General features: G+C 41.6%; 1 long non-coding RNA gene across 1 annotated transcript; it reads left to right on the forward strand.

Annotated features, from left to right (window-relative positions):
- Window positions 1-1,074: 1,074 nt before the first annotated feature.
- LOC121002286 lies at window positions 1,075-14,550 on the forward strand. The gene is made up of 3 exons (XR_005779272.1): window positions 1,075-1,089; window positions 6,695-6,696; window positions 14,425-14,550. It is a non-coding gene; the product is annotated as an uncharacterized LOC121002286 (long non-coding RNA).
- Window positions 14,551-19,317: the final 4,767 nt, after the last annotated feature.

Raw genomic sequence — 19,317 nt, forward strand, 5'->3', positions numbered from 1 at the left:
TTCGATTACTTGTCTTGACCACATTTTTTCTTCTGCACAGCACTAGGGCTTCATTTACATCATATTCTTAATATTCATCCTCCACTGTCTTGTCAAAAAGAGACCACAAATGGGATGACCAAGAGTATGTTCACATTAAAATAAAAATGCATTTAATTAGCTGTCATTTTATGCATTTCATAAGATTCTGTCCATGCCGTCATATGAGAAAACCACCATGTTTTTTCTGTATCCAAGCACTACACTTTTACTAGGGATGTGTAACTGACGAGAGGAAGTTCAGACTTGAAATGAGTTTCCTCTGGTAAACGTGGCGACATGCCGTCATCCGTGTAGCCGTGGTTAGAGACCCTCAATTCATTCATGTGGCTGCTGCAGCCAATCACTGGCCTCGTTGGAGACGCTTTTATGGCACAGTATGAAAGTATGTCGGCTATACCAGATCCATCGCAGTCCATTTCAGGACAGAACACATTAACTGGAATTTATGACGACGAGAATAATGCTGCAGACTGTGCTACGCTCGTCGGCAGTAATACCAGAATCCTTGGTGCATTGGTTTGGCTTAAGAACACCATGTTATATTAAGAGAAAAAGTATAAAAAAATTAATTAATAAATAAAGCTTTACCAAAAGAGGTCATATATCATAGAATAAGATGGTGTCCCAACAAAGACTTAATTTTGGAACCCCACAGGGACAGGTTCCCTTCCATTAGAAAATTATGATTTTCTGTACCAGTTTGTTCAGGGTAAATTTATCCCTAATAGTTTTCAATTTCAAATTTATTATAATTACAAATTAAAATTTCATGTTTATATTTTATATATATTTTTTAATCCTTTTGTCTAATAGCACTCTATAGATGGCCAGGACTCTAGCGTACCCTATAGTTTTAGTAATATTTAGTACATGCCGTATGCTCCTCTCAAGGATGGAGCTTATTTTATCTTTTTATTGTCGCCTAAATTATTTCTCATTTTCCTACTTATGTAAACCGTCCCTGCTCTCTGCGGTAATATTGCTGGTAGACCCTAGTTAAGTCAGTCAGTGGTTACCTATGGTCTTCACGCTATCCTGGTAGTATTAGTAGCCCATGGCAGCATAATATATAGTTTTGCGTTTTTAAATAACAGTAAAGGAGGATCGGTAAAATATCTTTCCCAGTCAAAAAACTGGAGTTATTTTTACTTAATTGCCGTTATTTTTACAGTTTTAAATTTGGACAGCTTAAATCTACACCAGGTAGGCAGAAGAAGGTAGTGGCTCACGCTGTATGACCGCTTTGTGCATTAGGGTAGACACTTTTCCTAACACCACCTGGCTTATCATAAACCAATATGCTGCAGCAAAATGTTGGCGCAGTTTAAGCCACATTATTTTTTTCTGATCAACACCCTTTCTTTTTTTTATCAACACTTTCTAGTGAGATGTAAAAAGAGTCAAATAGCTTTAAATATTGTCTAACCCCTGATCTTATTACATGTACAGGTAAAAAAGATGTCCATTTGTTTTTTACCCCCATCAAGTCACGGTGAAAAGAATCTACAAAAAGCACATCTCTGCCCCTGGAGAACCCAGTACAGCTGTGCATCACACAGACACCCCATTGATTTCAGTGTAATACTTAATTTCGCCTGTGGTGGCACTGCAGGGGAATTGAAAACTTGCTCCCATGTTCCCCAGCCCGATTGAAGCTGATTTGTGACCCCTAGAAGTCAGCTTGTCATCAGTAGCTTCTTTAAATAATCTGGCATTATTATCCCCGTTAATAGTGCATTCATATTTGTCCCTTTAACCACATTTTGTATAAAACAGGTTTCAAATACCGATATGCCATAAGGAGAGCAATGTTTTGTAATATATGAATCTTGTACTTGCTTGTTTCTCCTTGTGAGGCTGGGAAGCCCACTTTGCCTTGATAAAGTGAAAGTCTTCCCAAGCACTAGGAAAATAACCTGTGCCTTATCTTGTTTTTCTTCCTATTATTTTATTTTATATAAATATATATACATATATCTATATATGACTCTATGCAATGTTTTCCATGTCAACCTGTCCAGTCACCGAGGATGGCATCTGCATTAGGGTTTGTTTGTATAGTAGAAAATAAAACAGTATTGAGATTTTTTTTTTTTCTTTGCTTAGAGTGTAACGAAAGTAAATGCTTTGTGTTATGTTTTTTTGGTATTTCTTTCTTTTAAAAAAAAACAAAAAACAAAAACAAAACAGTCTGTTTTATATGTTGTTAAGATACAGAATCCCCCACTAACTTTGCACTTGACGGAGTCCATGCTTGCTTGGAATGAAGGATTCCTTGGTTGCATTAAGTATGCATTATCTTCCAAGCTTCAGTTATATTGTATTTGCAGCAGTGTTCATTTTTGTCTGTCTGGAGAGCTTCTCTACAGTGGAAGATGCTCTGTCCTCAGCCTGTTACACTAAAATACCCAAATGCAAGACCGTTGAACATATTTAGAATAAACCGCCTCTTCTAGCCGTTGTACTTACCGCTTGCATTTGATTTCCTACTGTCTTAAATATTAAAGAATTCTCTTTTCAAATCTGAGTCCTGAACAAAAATACAAAAATTAGTGGAAACAGAAACCACCATGAAGGCTGCTTTGAGTTGTAGCATAACCAGAGTGCTTGCTGATTGTTACATGTTATTATACCTGCTGAATTATATCCTTTCTTTTTTTTTTCTTTTTTTTTTACTTTGAAAGAAGGTGTAAAGTGTAAACACAATTATATGTTCATATATCGTCGCCTTTTGTAATGTCAGGACTTGCCTACCACATTTTAGTTCCGGTCTTGTCGGACACAAAAGTTTGAAAAATCTAATTTTCAAAGGAATATTTTTGTTTGTTTTGTTTTTTATCTCAAAAAGATTCTTTGAATTGTAGATGCATCAATTCTTGGTGCAACAATGTTTGAAATAATAATAAAAAAATGTATATGTTAAAGTGATGACCTTGTGCGTGCCGTGTAACTTATATGTGATGAACAAAAAGCAGCTTTCTATGTAAGAAACGTATAATACTGAAAATTTATTTGCCAATGTATGGCAGACGAAAATCCTTCAGATAAAATTGTGTTCTGTGTAATTCAAAAGGAAGCAGAAAACAATCGAAAAAAATGTCACATTTGTGTTTTTTATATTGTTTAATAAAGAGACAATCGTATGGACTGGACTTTATTGGCACAATGTCAAAATTATTTTACGCACCCAGCATTTATAGTGCAGCATTATCCGATAATAATCTTAATTTTTCATTGTGTTAAAGGGGTGGTAAAAAGATGAAATGTAATTTTAATATTATGTACCTTAAAAATGAATTACTTTTTTCTAATTCATTGTGAGAAAAATGATCTCCTAGCGGAATGGTCCCTTTACTTTATCATAACGGTGCCCTGTGGCACTCAGAAAGTCCAGTAATGTGCACATCCTGCTATTGAGCTGATTGAACATAGTCACACATCTCTAGTTCCATCCTTAACTCCCAGTAGCAGGATACTCTTTTGGAAGGGAATGATTGATTTCCTTGATAGTAGGGATCGACTGTTTTTTTTTTTTTTTTAGAGCAGATACAGATAACCTGTGAACTTTCAGGCCAATATCCGATTAAAAAAAAATTTTTTTTTCTGTTACGGTGTTCACCACATAGGAGATTTATTTAGATTTTTTTTTTTTATATGTTAATAGTTTGGACTTTTCAGACATGGCAATATGTGATATGTTTATATATTTATTGCTTATTTTATATGTAAAATTGTGAAAGGGGGTGATTTTATACTTAATATTTTGGTGTTTTTTTTTTTTTACTTTTTTTTTTAAATTTAATTACTATTTTCCCCCTTAGGGGCTACAACCTGGGATCTTTTAATCCCTTGTCCTATTCACCCCAATAGAGCTCTATTAGGGTGAATAGGACTTCACACTCTCCCTGCTGCTCTGTGCTTTGTGCACACAGCAGCAGGGAGATTACCACGGCAGCCAGGGCTTCAGTAGTGTCCTGGCTGCCATGGTAACCTATCAGAGCTCCAGGATTACACTGCTGGGGCTCCGATCAGAATCTGCCACTGCACCACCAAAGAAGAGGAGGGGAGGGGACCCTGTGGCCACTGCCACCAATGACTTTAATACTGGGGAATTGGGGGGGCACACTGCGCCACCAATGTTTTTAATACTGGGGAGGGTGCCACCGATGATCTCAATACTGGGGGGTGGTCGCACTGCGCCACCAATGTTTTTAATACTGGGTAGGGTGCACTGCGCCACCAATGATAATTAACATTTAATACAGGAGGTGGGTGTGTCGGCGCAGAATCACATAGCCAGCACCCTGCCTCTGACAGGGAGATGCAATCAGCGGCAGCAGTTAACCCCTCAGGTACGGCACCTGAGGGGTTAACTGCCGCTGATCGCAGCTTCCTGTCATATAGGCTGGGCACTGCCTCCTGTATTTGTATTGGACGTTAATTATCATTGGTGGCGCAGTGAGGCTGCCCCTCCTCCTCCCGTCTCTCCTCATTGGCAGCGCGGCACGGGGGGAGGGAGAGAGTGACTCCTCCGTTGTGCTGCTGAGGGAACATGGCGCGCTGACAGCAGCGCGCTCTGGACGCATTATCGTCAAGTTTAGATGCCGATACAGATAACTTAAAAAATCATGAATATTGACCGATAATAACGGTAACTCCGATAATCGGTCGATCCCTACTTGATAGCTAATAGAAAATGTCTGCTTTTCATTTCCATCTTCTATGGAGAGAACAGTTTGTACTGTGTAAGGAGACCCATTGTGGTGGGTGGAGAATCAGGGCTCATGCACACGACCATGGTGCGAGTCTGCATCCGATCAGCACTTTCTGCGGGTTGGATGCGTACCCATTAATTTCAAAGAGGCCGCAAAAGATGCGGACAACACTCCGTGTGCTGTCCACAACTGCACTTTCATTCTGTGCCATCCACAAAATTAAAACATGTCCTATTCTTGTCTAAATTACGGACAAGAATAGGACTGTTCTATTAGCGGGCCGGCCGTTCCGCAAAATGCGGAATGCACGCGGCAGGTATCATTGTTTTGCGGATTCACAATTTGCACACCACAAAACAGCCAAAGGTCGTGTGCGTGAGCCTATGTCACAGGTTAAGGGAAAACACCAAATACACACCACAACGAATAGACTACAATCTAGGCCTCAAAAGCTAAGGAAGAGGGATGGTGACCTCCTAGTAATCCCTAGGCCTTTCCCTAACTCCTGCCAGTATGAGCAGATCCTGATGGTGGAAATACTCATACACCGGATACCTAAAGCCCTGCTAAAACTGACGAGCCCTAGGATAGGTAGCAGGGGATGAGACAGCTGGTTCCTTCCAGAATGAAGGAACCTGCGTCTCCCTGAGGCCTAGAAACAACACACTCCAGATAATAAGAAACAGCGAAGGCAACAAGTACTTGGCTTAGAGATGTATGGAGAAGCAGGAGATCCAAGACAAACCAGCACTAGCAACTCCAAGCAGAAACTATCAACCGCATGGTCAGCAGTGTGAGGCGGATGTAAATAGAGCCTCATAACTGATAACGAGCGGCACCTGAGGAGAGGTAAGATCCTGCCAAACAACATACATAGAGGGAAAACAGAGAGACCTGTCAGATAGCCTCACGTGCAGCAAGTCTATCCGATCTTCTAACCTCTTTCACAGGAGGGACCGTGACAGTACCCCCCCCCCCTCTCCTTCTACGGGTGGCCTTCGGACACCCAGGGCCGACTTTATCAGGTTTACGTCAGTCGCAGGAATCCACATTCTTTCCTCTGGACCGTAACCCTTCCAGTGCACAAGGTACTGAAGAGATCCACGAAGAATACGTGAGTTCACTATTCTGGCAATCTTAACTCAAGATTATTATCCACCATGACAGGAGGTGGTGGCAGGGAGGACGGTTCAGCAGGTTCAACATATCTTTTCAGCAATAACTTGTAAAACACATAATGAATCTTCAGAGCCTGCGGAAGCACAAGACGAATAGCAATCGGATTAATAATAGCAGAGATCTTGTATGGCCCAATAAACCTTGGCCCCAACTTCCAAGAGGGTACCTTCAACTTAATGTTTCTTGTGGACAGCCACACAGAATCACCCACTCAGGTCCGAACCACTCACACGTCTCTTGTCAGCCATACGTTTATACTTTTTGCCCATTTTATTTAAATTGTTTTGAACTTTCCGCCACATAGATGACAATGAAGAGGAGAATCTTTCCTCTTCAGGTATACCAGACGTCTCAGTACCAGAAAATATGCCAAACTGCAGATTGAACCCATATGCACCAAAAAACGGCGACTTATCAGTGGACTCCTGTCTACGGTTATTTATGGCAAACTCTGCCAACGACAAAAACGAAGACCACTCCTCTTGATTCTCAGAGACAAAAGATCTCAAATCAGTCTCCAGGTTCTGGTTAGTGCGCTCAGTCTGCCCGTTCGACTAAGGATGAAAGGCCAAAGAAATGGACAATTGGACCCCCAGACAAGTACAGAATGCCTTCCAGAATCTGGAAACAAATTGAGTCCCTCTATTAGACACCACATCAGAAGGAATGCTGTGTAGTTTCACAATGTTATCGACAAACACTTGAGCGAGAGTTTAGGTAAACCTGATTATGGTAGAAAGTGCGCCATCTTGCTGAAGTGGTCAACAACCACCAGAATCACAGTTTTCTCAGAAGAGTTAGGCAAATCTGTGATAAAGTCCATGGACAAATGAGTCCAGGGTGGGGATGGGATAGACAAGGGAAGTAGAGATCCTGAAGGCAGAGTATGAGCCACCTTACCACGCACACAAGTCTCACAAGCTGTCACATAGCCCTCAACACATTTACGTAACCCTGGCCATCTGAATTTTTGTGAAATGAGATCCACAGTGGATCTGCTCCCAGGGTGTCCCATAAGAAGAGTATTGTGATGTTTTTTAAACACCTTGTGTCGTAGTTCCGAAGGGACAAACAACTTACCTGGAGGACAGGAATCGGGTGTCTCTCCCCGGGCCTCCAACACCTCTGCCTCAAGTTCAGGATAAAGGGTGGATACACCCATCCCATAAGCTAATATCGGAGCAGGATCCTCCGAATCATCCCCCCCCCCCCATCTCCCAGGAAAGCTACGCGACAAGGCATCCGCCTTGACTTTTTTAATCCCAGGACGATAAGTGACAATGAAATTTAAAGCTAGTAAAAAACAACGACCATCTGGCCTGCCTTGGGTTCAGATGTTTAGCCGACTGCAGGTAGGCCAGATTTTTGTGATCAGTAATTACCTTAACGGGATAAATCGCTCCTTCCAACCAATAAGACCACTCTTCAAAAGCCAATTTAATGGCCAACAACTCTATTACCTACATCATAATTTTTTTCGGCAGAAGAGTTTTTTTAGAGTAAAAAGCACAAGGGTGCCATTTGCTAGGAGAAGAACCCTGCGACAAGACTCCTCCAACCTCTACCTTTGATGCGTCAACTTCCACAATAAATGGTTGTGACACATCCGGTTGCATGAGAATAGGAGCAGAAGCAAAACATTCCTTTATTGCTGAAAAAGCATGCAATGCTTCTTCAGACCAGACTGAGAAACCCGCGCCTTTCTTAGTCATATCGGTTAATGGTTTAACAACAGTTGAGTAATTCAAGATAAATTTACGGTAGTAGTTGGTGAACCCCAAAAATCACATGAGTGCCTTCAGATCTTCGGGTCGATCCCAGTCCAACACAGCATTGACTTTTTTTCTGGATCCATACGAAAACCCGAAGATGAGAGTAGGTACCCCAGGAATTGCACTTCAGAGACCGCAAATACACACTTCTCCATTTTGGCATACAATTTATTCTCTCTTAGACCTGTCTCACGTGATTCTTATCGGGAGAATGAATTAAAATATCATCCAGATAAACCACCACAAACCTGCCCACCAGATGATGAAAGATGTCATTGATGAAGTGTTAAAAAACTGCAGGAGCATTGGACAAACCAAAAGGCATGACCAGATTCTCAAAATGACCCTCAGGAGTATTAAAGGCCGTTTTCCATTGGTCCCCTTCCTTGACTCTTATCAGATTATTTGCCCCCCTCAAATCCAACTTAGAGAACACCTTGGCACCAACAATCTGATTGAATAAATCTGGGATCACAGGAAGGGGATAGGGATCACGGATAGTGATGCGATTAAGCTCACGGAAGTCCAAACATGGCCTAAGAGTTCCATCCTTTTTTTTAACAAAGAAGAACCCCGCCGCCATTGGTGATTTGGATGGTCTAATATGACCTTTAGCCAAACTCTCGGTGATATACTTTTGCATGGCAACTCTTTCGGGTTCAGAAAGATTATACAACTGAGACTTTGGCAATCTAGCTCCGGGAATAAGATTGACGGGCAATCATACTCCCAATGCGGAGGCAACTCCTGGTCTCCACCCTAAGAGAATACATCAGAAAAATCCGAAAGGAAAGGAGGTAACATTTTAATAGTTACAACAGAAAGCGACGTGTTAAGACAGTTGTCAAGGCAGAAATCACTGCAATCGAGAATCTGTCTCACTTGCTAATCGATAGTAGAGTAATCACAGGAAAGCAACCTGTTATAAAACCTGGCCTTTAATCTAATTAACAAATAAAATAACAAACTCCCACAAATAAATATAGAAAGGGAACAAACAAAAAGGAGAGAAAAAATATCACCATGACGACATGAAGGATAATGCTATAACGCTCAATGGCATGAGTCAATAATGAACAGGGTGGACAGTCGTAGATGATGGTCTATCCCTGAGTCTAACCCTAGACTTAATGCCCCTGCCTGTAAACGGGACTACCGTCCTGACAAGGACGATCCCGTGTTCTGGAACCTCCTAGTGGGTCCTGGATTGACCCTAAAATGTTGGTGAGTCCCTAATGGGGGCCTACGCTAAGTATACAGAACAAAAGAAAAAGATATTAAATGTTAGAGCATGCAGAGCATTAACCGCCCTTGCTCCTGGATGCTGCGTCTACGGGTGGATAACTGCTCAAAAAATTACGTCATGGAAGATACTGAGACAACCACAGGTGTGATTATCTATAGTCATATATATCATCAAAGAAAAAAAATATATTAATGTGTGATATTCACACACCAGAAGATATTAATGTGTAATGTTTACACACAAGAAAACTGCCGTACACATTTGTACATACGGGTGTATTTTATATATACAAAGTTGGCACCAGAGAACTGCCTCCTAGATTGGTGGCGTATAGTCAGGTGCCAAAGTCCCTAGGGACTTTGGCACCTGACTAAGGAGGCTGCTATTGTAAAGTGAATAACCCCAATTTTGATAATCTTTCAGGGTACTGTAGTCCATTCATTCCAGTTATTACTTTAGTTGCCCTCCTCTGAACCCTCTCCAGCTCTGCTATGTCCGCCTTGTTCACAGGAGCCCAAAACTGTACACAGTACTCTGTTTGGTCTGACTAATGATTTGTAGAGCGATAGCACTATGTTCTTATCATGGGCATCTATGCCCCTTTTGATGCAACCCATTATCTTATTGGCCTTGGCAGCAGCTGACTGATACTGGTTTCTACGGCTTAGTTTGCTGTTCACCAAAATTCCTAGGTCCTTTTCCATGTCAGTGTTACCCAGTGTTTTACCATTTAGTATGTACGGGTGACTTGCATTATTCCTTCCCATGTGCATGACCGTACATTTGTCAGTGTTAAACCTCATCTTCCACCTCTCTGCCCAAGCCTCCAATCTATACAGATCCCTCTGTAGTAGTATACTGTCCTCTTCAGTGTCAAATACTTTACACAGTTTAGTGTCATCTGCAAAAATGTATATTTTACTGTGCAAGCCTTCTACAAGATCATTAATAAATATATTGAAGAGAACAGGTCCCAATACTGACCCCTGAGGTACCCCACTAGTGACAGTGAGTGACCCAATCTGAGTGTGTACCGTTAATAACCACCCTCTGTTTTCTATCATTGAGCCAGTTACTTACCCACATACAGACATTTTCTCCCAGTCCAAGCATTCTCATTTTATATACTAACCTTTTATGCGGTACAGTGTCAAATGCTTTGGAGAAGTACAGATATACGACATCCATTGATTCGCCGTGGTCAAGTCTAGAACTTACCTCCTCATAGAAACTTATTAAATTAGTTTGACATGACTGACTGACATGAAGTCATGCTGATATGGTGTTATTCGCTTATTTTCATTGAGGTACTGCATGATAGTATCTCTTAGAAAACCTTCAAACAGTTTACCCACGACAGATGTTAAACTTATCGGCCTATAGTTTCCGGGCTCCGTTTTTGTACCCTTTTTAAATATTGGCACCACATTTGCCATGCGCCAATCCTGTGGAACACTCCCTGTCAGTATAGAGTCCTTAAATATTAGAAATAAAGGTCTGGCTATGACATTACTTAATTCTCTTAGGATACGGGGGTGTATGCCATCCGGTCCTGGCGATTTGTCTATTTTAATCTTTTTAAGACGCCGCTGTACTTCTTCCTGGGTCAGACAGGGCACTTTTAAAGGGCTTCTACCACCAGAAATACTGTTATGTAGCTGACTGACATTAGCGATGCGCTAATGTCAGCACTACATAACAGTATGTTTCTAACATTAGTCCCTGCAGTTGTATTTGTAAAAAAAGCACTTTTATTATATGCTAATGAGCCTCTAGGTGCTATGTTGGTGTCAAATCAGCACCTAGAGGCTCCGTCTACTCACGCTTTATCCCACCCAGGTCCCCTGTTCTGCCCGCCCAGCTCCTCTTGATTGATGGCACGGTCCACCGCATCGTTGACGAAATCCCGCGCCTGCGCCATTCACTTCTGTCTTTGGCGCAGGCGCTCCTCAATCCCTTCAATTCAGTGAAACGGCTCCATCCTTTTTACTTGAACAGGAAGGAGCCGTCCCATTGAAGTGAATGGGGACGGAGGAGCTGTAATTACACTGTCTCTTCATACTATCCCTATAACACCACGCAACAAAAAAAAACTTTTTGTCTGCTACTGGGCAAAAACCATTTGTCCTATACTAAATCGAGTGTGTGGATTACAAATCCAAAGTCAGAATTGTTGTAACACGTCGCAAACTTTTGCTATGCATAAGTATGCCTAAATTAATTAAGCACTTGGAAAGCATTGAATAATTTTGAACAGAACTAGTTTTACTCCAACAATTACCTGATCTACATCAAAGTTTGCGTACTAAACAGTGTATGAAAATTTTATGGAATAACAAAATTTTAAAAAGTCTAATTTTTAAGTTTAAAAGTCTTACTTGAGCAAGGCCCAGTACTGTTAAAAGTGCTCCAGGCATCTGCTTTTGCATTTGTGAACGGTCATATTTTCCCGTTGCAAAAAACAGCAGTAGCCCCCCATCATGTTGGGATTCCAGCGGCCTTGATACCTGTTCTCCATTGTAGAAATATCTTTATGGAACTGCTCTCCATGTTCGTCACTTAGGTGTCCCAAATTGGGTGGGAAAATGTCAAGATGGGAATATAAGAAATGCACTTTCAATGACATTCGGCAGACAAGTTGTTCATATGCTGTAAGCATGTTGTCTACTAATTCAGCATAATTTGCAGCTCGTCTGTTCCCAAGGAAGTTCTGCACTACTAGCACAAATGCATCCCAAGGTGCAAGACGCACTCGCTTTGTCAGATTCTTGTGCTGATCATAAGTAGTATATTTGCTACATATGTAGCAGAAATTGTCTGGATCGTTAACACATTTGCGTTTATCCATTTTAAGTTTCAAAACTGATAGCACTATAACAGATCACTTTATCAAACTCTGTCCAGCTTGCCTTATATACTGTACACTGTCCAAAAAAAAAGTCGCCACCAAAAAAAAGCCTTTAGCTTTGATTACAGCACGCATTCGCTGTGGCATTGTTTTGATAAGCTTCTGCAATGGCACAAGATTTATTTCCATCCAGTGTTGCATTAATTTTTCACCAAGATCTTACATTGATGATGGTAGAGTCTGACTGCTGCACAAAGCCTTCTCCAGCACATCCCAAAGATTCTCAATGGGGTTAAGGTCTGGACTCTGTGGTGGCCAATCCATGTGTAAAAATTATGTCTCATGCTCCCTGAACCACTCTTTCACAATTTGAGCCTGATGAATCCTGGCATTGTCATCTTGGAATATGCCCGTGCCCATCAGGGAAGAAAAAAATCCATTGATTGAATAACCTGGTCATTCAGTATGTTCAGGTAGTATGCTGACCTCATTCTTGGAGCACATACTGTTTCTGAACCTAGACCTGACCAACTGCAGCAACCCCAGATGATAGCACTGCCCCCATAGGCTTGTACAGTAGGCACTAGGCATGATGGGTGCATCACTTCATCTGCCTCTCTTCTTACCCTGATGCGCCCATCACTCTGGAACAGGGTAAATCTGAACTCGTCAGATCACATGACCTTCTTCCATTGCTCCAGAGTCCAATCTTTATGCTCCCTAGCAAATTAAAGCCTTTTTTCTGGTCTGCCTCACTGATTAGTGGTTTTCTTACGGCTATATAGTTGTTCAGTCCCAATCCCTTGTTCCCTTTGCATTGTGCGTGTGGAAATGCTCTTACTTTCACTATCAAACATAGCCCTGAGTTCTATGTTGTTTTTCTTTGATTTGATTTCACAAAATGTTTAAGTGATTGCCGATCATGGTCATTCAGGATTTTTTTTTCGGCCACATTTCTTCCTTGAATACGATGGGTCCCCACTATCCTTCCAGTTTTTAATAATGCGTTGGACAGTTCTTAACCCAATTTTAGTAGTTTCTGCAATCTCCTTAGATGTTTTCTCTGCTTGATGCATGCCAATGATTTGACCCTTCTCAAACAGACTAACATCTTTTCCATGACCACGAGATGTGTCTTTTGACATGTTTTTTTAAGAAATGAGAAGCAACTCATTGCACCAGTTGGGGTTAAATAACTTTATTGCCAGCTGAAAGATAATTGCCCATGCAGTAATTATCCAATAGGAGGCTCATAACTATTTGCTTAGTTAAATCTAGGTGGTGACTTTTTTTTGGGGACAGGCAGTGTACTTACTGCTGACATCAGCCTGAGTGCATCCGAACAGGTCTGGACATGTCCATTGGAATATCTCCAAAATAATGCATTAATATTATAACTGAATAGGCTTTGCATGTATAACTTAACCCCTTTAATCCTTAACCCTTAAGGACCTACATGTACGGCGGAAGTCCGGTCCCCAAACATTGCGCCCGCTCGCACATGCAGCAGGCGCCATAGCCGCCGTGTTTCTGCTATTTTAAATAGCAGATACCCATGGCACATGTATGCGATCAGCCATAAGGCTGATCGCATAAATTTTTTCTTTCAGATGCCTTGGTCTAATGTGACCACAGCTTCTGCGCAGTCTGGAAGCGGAAGTCGCGCACTTCCCCTCCGGTAACAGCGTTCCCCGGCTGAGATCAGGGAGCCTGTTTCATTGATCTAATAGGCTGAAGCCTCAAGCAGGCTTCGGGTCCTATTAGATAACTATTACTCATACAGGCCACTAGGTGGCAGCATTGTATTGGTATAGTGCAAATTAAATGTTCAATGGTGTATATAGACATCAATAAACACAATATGCAATCTAATGATTGCCAGTTATTGTCACCCAAGGTGGCTTGTAAAAAATAAGTTTTTGCAAATATAAAAAAATAAATAAAAGTTAAAATCACCCCCCTTTCCTTAAAATAAAAATACTTAAACAATGAAAAAAAATAAACCTCATGGGCATCGCTGCGTGCGAAAATGCCCATACTATTAAAATATAACAATATCAATGGCATACAGCAAATGGCGTAACGGGAAAAAATATAAAAACAGCCAATTTGCCACTTTTTTGTCACTACAACTACCCAATAATTTTTTTATAAAAAGCGATCAAAAAGTCGCACACACTTCAAATTGGTATCACTGAAAAATCGTCCAGCAAAAAATAAGCCCTCACACAGCCCCGTACACATAACTACAAAAAAGTTATAGGGGTCAGAATATGGGTATAAAAAAATTTTATTTTTATTTTTTTTCAGTATTAAAACGCAAGAAAAATTATACAAGTGTGCTATATTTGTAACCGTACTGACCTGGAGAATGAAGATAACAGGTCAATTTCTACCACTTAGTGTACAGTGTAAAAAAAAAACAACTTTATCAGAATTGCGTTTTTTCACAATTCTACCCCATTTGGAATTTTTTTCTCTCAGTAGCAAAATCATTTTTGCGCGGTGTAATTAGCCAGTATAGGGTTCGTCCCCTTTTTTTTGTTTGAGTGCTCCGCTGTATCCGGTATAGGACTAGCACATTACCTGAGCAGCCAGTACCCAAGGATATACAGGTTAAAGCCTCATTCACACGTCAGTGATTTGCATCAGTGATTGTGAGCAAAAACCAGGGTTGGAGCCCCCACAGACAAGGTGTAAGGGAGAGATCTGCTCCTGTTCTGTGTTTAGAGCCACACCTAGTTTTGGCTCACAATCACTGATAGAAATCGCTGACCGAACACTGTGTGAATGAGGCACAACCCAGCATCACAGCACCCTCTGTATGGCGGCCTCTACGCCGGAGCTTTCTTTGACTATGAGTGCACTTACTTACCCTATTGGCGTTTGATAACTGAACATCTATCTTAATTTTCATATTTAATTTGAAGGAGGCTTTTGTTTTTTAAATTTATTAATAAAAGTTTTGTTTCAAGATTTTCAATGGGTCCGGAGATGCGGAATGGTGCGTAACGGAAGGGTTTCACGTGGGGTTTCGTCCCGTACTTCCATTCTGCAAAAAGATAGAACATGTCCTATGGTTTTGAGGAACGGGCAGATCGCGGACCTATTAAAGTGAATGGGTCCGCGATCTGCTGTGGCTGCCCCACGGTCGGTGTTTGTGCATTGCGGCCTGCATTTTGTGGGCCTCAGCACGGCCACGGGACACACACGTTCGTGTGCAGGAGGCCTAAAGGTGTATTCCAACCTGGAAATGTGCTATATCCAACCTCTGGGACCCGCACCTACAGTATCAGAACAGGACCTGTCTCACATTGCCGCAAATGAAGAGGTGGCCACACACGAGCAGTTCTCTGCATTCACTTTTATGGAAGTTCCTGAAAATAGCCTAAAAAGCTTTTTATAGCTATTTTCAGAACTCCTATAGAAGTGAATAGAGAGAGCTGCCTATTCGCGGCCATGTCTCCAGTTATGGCGGTGTAAGAAGGTGCTCCGTTCTCAAGATCTGTGCAGGTCCCTGCGGTGTTTGTGACAGTTGTTCAGTTATGTAGATCTTATTGATACGGATGATATATGATACATTTTCCTCTGTTTTCTCTTTGCACCTACTGTACAATCTACAGATGTAATATGATATCTATATAGGTACCATACATACGTTTGCATATGTAGTAGGTATATAATATACACAGTTGAGTCACATTATTATGACCAATTGCTACTTTGGCTGTCGGCAGCACGTAGCTCGTGAAGGAAGTCACATGTGGTGAGCTGGCTTGGTGGGTATGTATGGTGTGTGATAGGCTGTCTGCACACATATGCACAGCTCACTGGCAAAATGAAGGAGGTGGCTATCAGACATGTCCAAAACAAGAGTTCAGCGAACCCTACTGTGTATGGGGCTCCGAAGCAGACAGATGGTCACTGCGCCTTTGCTAACGAAGTTGCATCAGCAGAAAAGGCTTCAATTTTCGCAGCAGTAATTGGATTTCCACTGGTTGGCTAAGTGATGCCTTCTCTGATGAGTCACATTTTCTAATTTATCGAACAGATGGACGTTGGCAGGTCAGACGAGAAACATTGGAGAACAAAAACCCTGCATCCATTGCTGGAAGAACATAAGCTGGTGGCAGCAGTGTTATGCTCTGGTGAATGTTTTCGTGGCATTCTGTAGGCCACTCATCCATGCGGAAGGCTCTCTCAACCGATTTGGATATGAATCCCTCCTTGCAGATCACGTACACCCATACATGCTGATTGTCTTCCCTGGGGAGGATGGGATCTTCCAGCAAGATGATGCGACATATCAAGTGGCTATAAATGAACTGACATTAGTCGGAAGAGCATGACCAAGGCTTCCAAATGCACTGCAGTCAGCATGGCTCCAGATACCTGTGACAACCTACCAGGACCTTACTAAACTCACTTCCAGCCCATAAAACTGCTGTCCATGCTGCCCACGGTGTTTACTCTGGATATTAGCTGGTGGTCATAATAATGTGACTTGACTGTATATAACTATGCATCTATAAATACACGTTCATTACTACACACTGCTTGTATCTCAGTTGCCCTGCATTTGATTGCCAAGAATGAAACTGTATAAATCCTCTAGATCCCTGAGCAGTTTGTTTTACATTTCTTTTCTACAGACCTCCCATATCGTAAATGTCTGGCAGGGATATGTTGGTGTCTTGTACTGTTATTGCTCGGCTACATAACTCATTATCCTAGTAAGCCGAGGGTAAACATTGTTACTAGTGAATGTTAATAGTTAAAGCTGGATTTACAAAAAATTCAACAATTTGTATTAATATCATTATTTCTAGCCAAACAAATCGTTCACCTTTGAAAAACATAACGCAAAAGACAAATCTATTTTGTATACGTAAATCCACTAAGGCTGGGTTCACATCTGAGCTGTGGATTCCGACAGTCTGCTCCAGCGGAGGAATAGACTGCCGGAGTTCACCCTATCTGACATACCCAGATACCACAGCGCACCGCCGGATCCCCATTCACTGTAATGGGATTGGTGGTAATCCGGCTTTCCGGCATATATGCCTGCTTTCATGTAGCATTTTTTGTCTGGCTGAAAGCCAGCGTGTATACGGAATGCTGTGTCCGGAACACAGTGCCGGAGATCACAATGCAGATGTGAACCCGGCCTACCTACCACAATTGTCTAACCTACCGGTTTACAGGTAGTTCACATGGTGGATTTTGCATTTCTGCCCCGACAAGCCTTGACTCATTCTGTATTCCTCGTGTGAAATAAGCCTTAATGTTCAGACAACCCTATCAAATGTATGACCCAAACAAATACAATACGGGAAAGATGGCAATCCTGATGGATGCCTCTAAATATAGGAAATTGATTAAACCCACGTACTCCAATAACTATGCGTGATTATAAAAGAAATATATTCTTGTTATCATAGTTAAAATCTAAGGGTCAAAATCCTAATTTGGAAAATACATGATACAGATAATCCCAAGAGAAAATTTGAATCTTTTTGGATTTTCAAAGCTAAAAGTATTTTGTTAGTGGATTCCTTATGCCAATTAGATTGGAGAACTTAAATTAAAGGGGTTCTCCAGGCTACAGATATTGATGACCTATCTGCAGGATAGGTCATAAGTATAAGATCACTGGGGGTCCGACGCCCAGCATCCCCACTGATCAGCAGTTTTTGGCAGCTGCTGGTTCCAGAAACTATACACTGGATGAAGCAGACAGTGGCCATGCCGGGTTACTGTAGCTCAACTCCCATTCAAGTTAAAAAAAACTGTGCAGAGAGTTTTCTGCAAAGAGTCCCCAGTGTCAGACTCCCACTGTTCTGATATTGATGACCTATCCTAGGGATAGGTTGTCAATATCTGTAGACTGGGAAAACCTCTTTACATCAAGAATACTTCTAGTCTGATCACCTGTCCATCTGAATGGGACAAATCCTTACACATGGACATAGCAGCTGCCATGGGGCCCAACAACTAAGGGACCCACTTGGACTCAGACATTAGTAATGATCATGGAAGGGGGGTGCCCCATGGCTACCTATGCTGTGTGCACCATCCATTCTCTGGTATGATTTTTTTGTATCATTCCTGTGCTGGGACATCTTCTGTGCATTATACCTGCATGTGACATCATTATATGCTTTTTCCCTATGCAATGAGGTCACAGGTACATGGTGACATTTTTGTGTGCACTATCCCTGTACTGTGACATGACTGTGTGCATTATCCATCTCCACTGGAACCAAAATAACTATAAGCCTTCTAAACTTGCTGCTCGAGGTGGTCATTGTGGAGTGGTTGTCACGTCCATGTAAGTTTACAGAAAAACATTCAACCTATTTTCTGACCATAGGTTAGGCTACTTTCACACTTGCGGCAGAGAGATCCGGCAAGCAGTTCCGTCGCCGGAACTGCCTGCCGGATCAGGCAAAATGTATGCTAACTGATGGCATTAGTAAGACTGATCAGGATCCTGATCAGTCTTAAAAATGCCTGATCAGTCGAAAAAATGCATTGAAATGCCGGATCAGTCTTTCCGGTGTCATCCGGCAAAAACGGATCCGGCATTTATTTTTTCACCTTTTTTTCAGTCTGCGCATGCGCATACCGGAAGGACGGATCCGGCATTCCGGTATTCTGAATGCCGGATCCGGCACTAATACATTCCTATGGGAAAAAATGCCTGATCCGGCATTCAGGCAAGTCTTCAGTTTTTTTAGCCGGAGATAAAACCGTAGCATGCTACGGTTTTCTCTTTTGCCTGATCAGTCAAAACGACTGAACTGAAGACATACTGATGCAAACTGAACGGATTACTCTCCATTCAGAATGCATGGGGACATACCTGATCAGTTCTTTTCCCGTATAGAGCCCCTGTGACGGAACTCTATGCCGGAAAAGAACAACGCAAGTGTGAAAGTAGCCTTAGGAAGGTTTTTAAGACTAAAGATATAAGCCTATAGTTTGAACATTCACTATGATTTGTCTGTTGTTTTTTTTTAATAACTTGAATATAACACAAAAGTGTTTGGATTGGGAGTAGGGTGGCCACTTGCAGAACCCCAAAAAGGAGGACACCACACCCCAAAAAGGAGGACACCATACCAGGGACAGTGGCGCACAATAGTTCAATACTACACCATGCAAGATACTACATTATACATATACTATTATGAACAGAATGTAAACATTAATCTATATTACACTATCAGCTAAATAAAACAAGAAATCAGTAAGAAATGTACTCACCAAATCTAGCTTCTACTTATATTTCACTCCTTTCCTCGCTGCCTCCAAGAGTTTACCATTGGCCAGGAATTTCTGTACATTCTTCTACAAGGTTCTCTCATTTCTCCACACTGAAGACATCATAGAAAACACACGCTCTGTGTGAGCATTACTGCATGGGATGGAGAATACATAATATACAGGAGATGCCTAGGTTATACCGTCATGGTCCATAACACTATATACAAGAAGATGTATAACTGTAAC

The sequence above is a fragment of the Bufo bufo genome, chromosome 5, assembly GCF_905171765.1.
Source record: "Bufo bufo chromosome 5, aBufBuf1.1, whole genome shotgun sequence".
Lineage (NCBI taxonomy): Eukaryota > Metazoa > Chordata > Amphibia > Anura > Bufonidae > Bufo > Bufo bufo.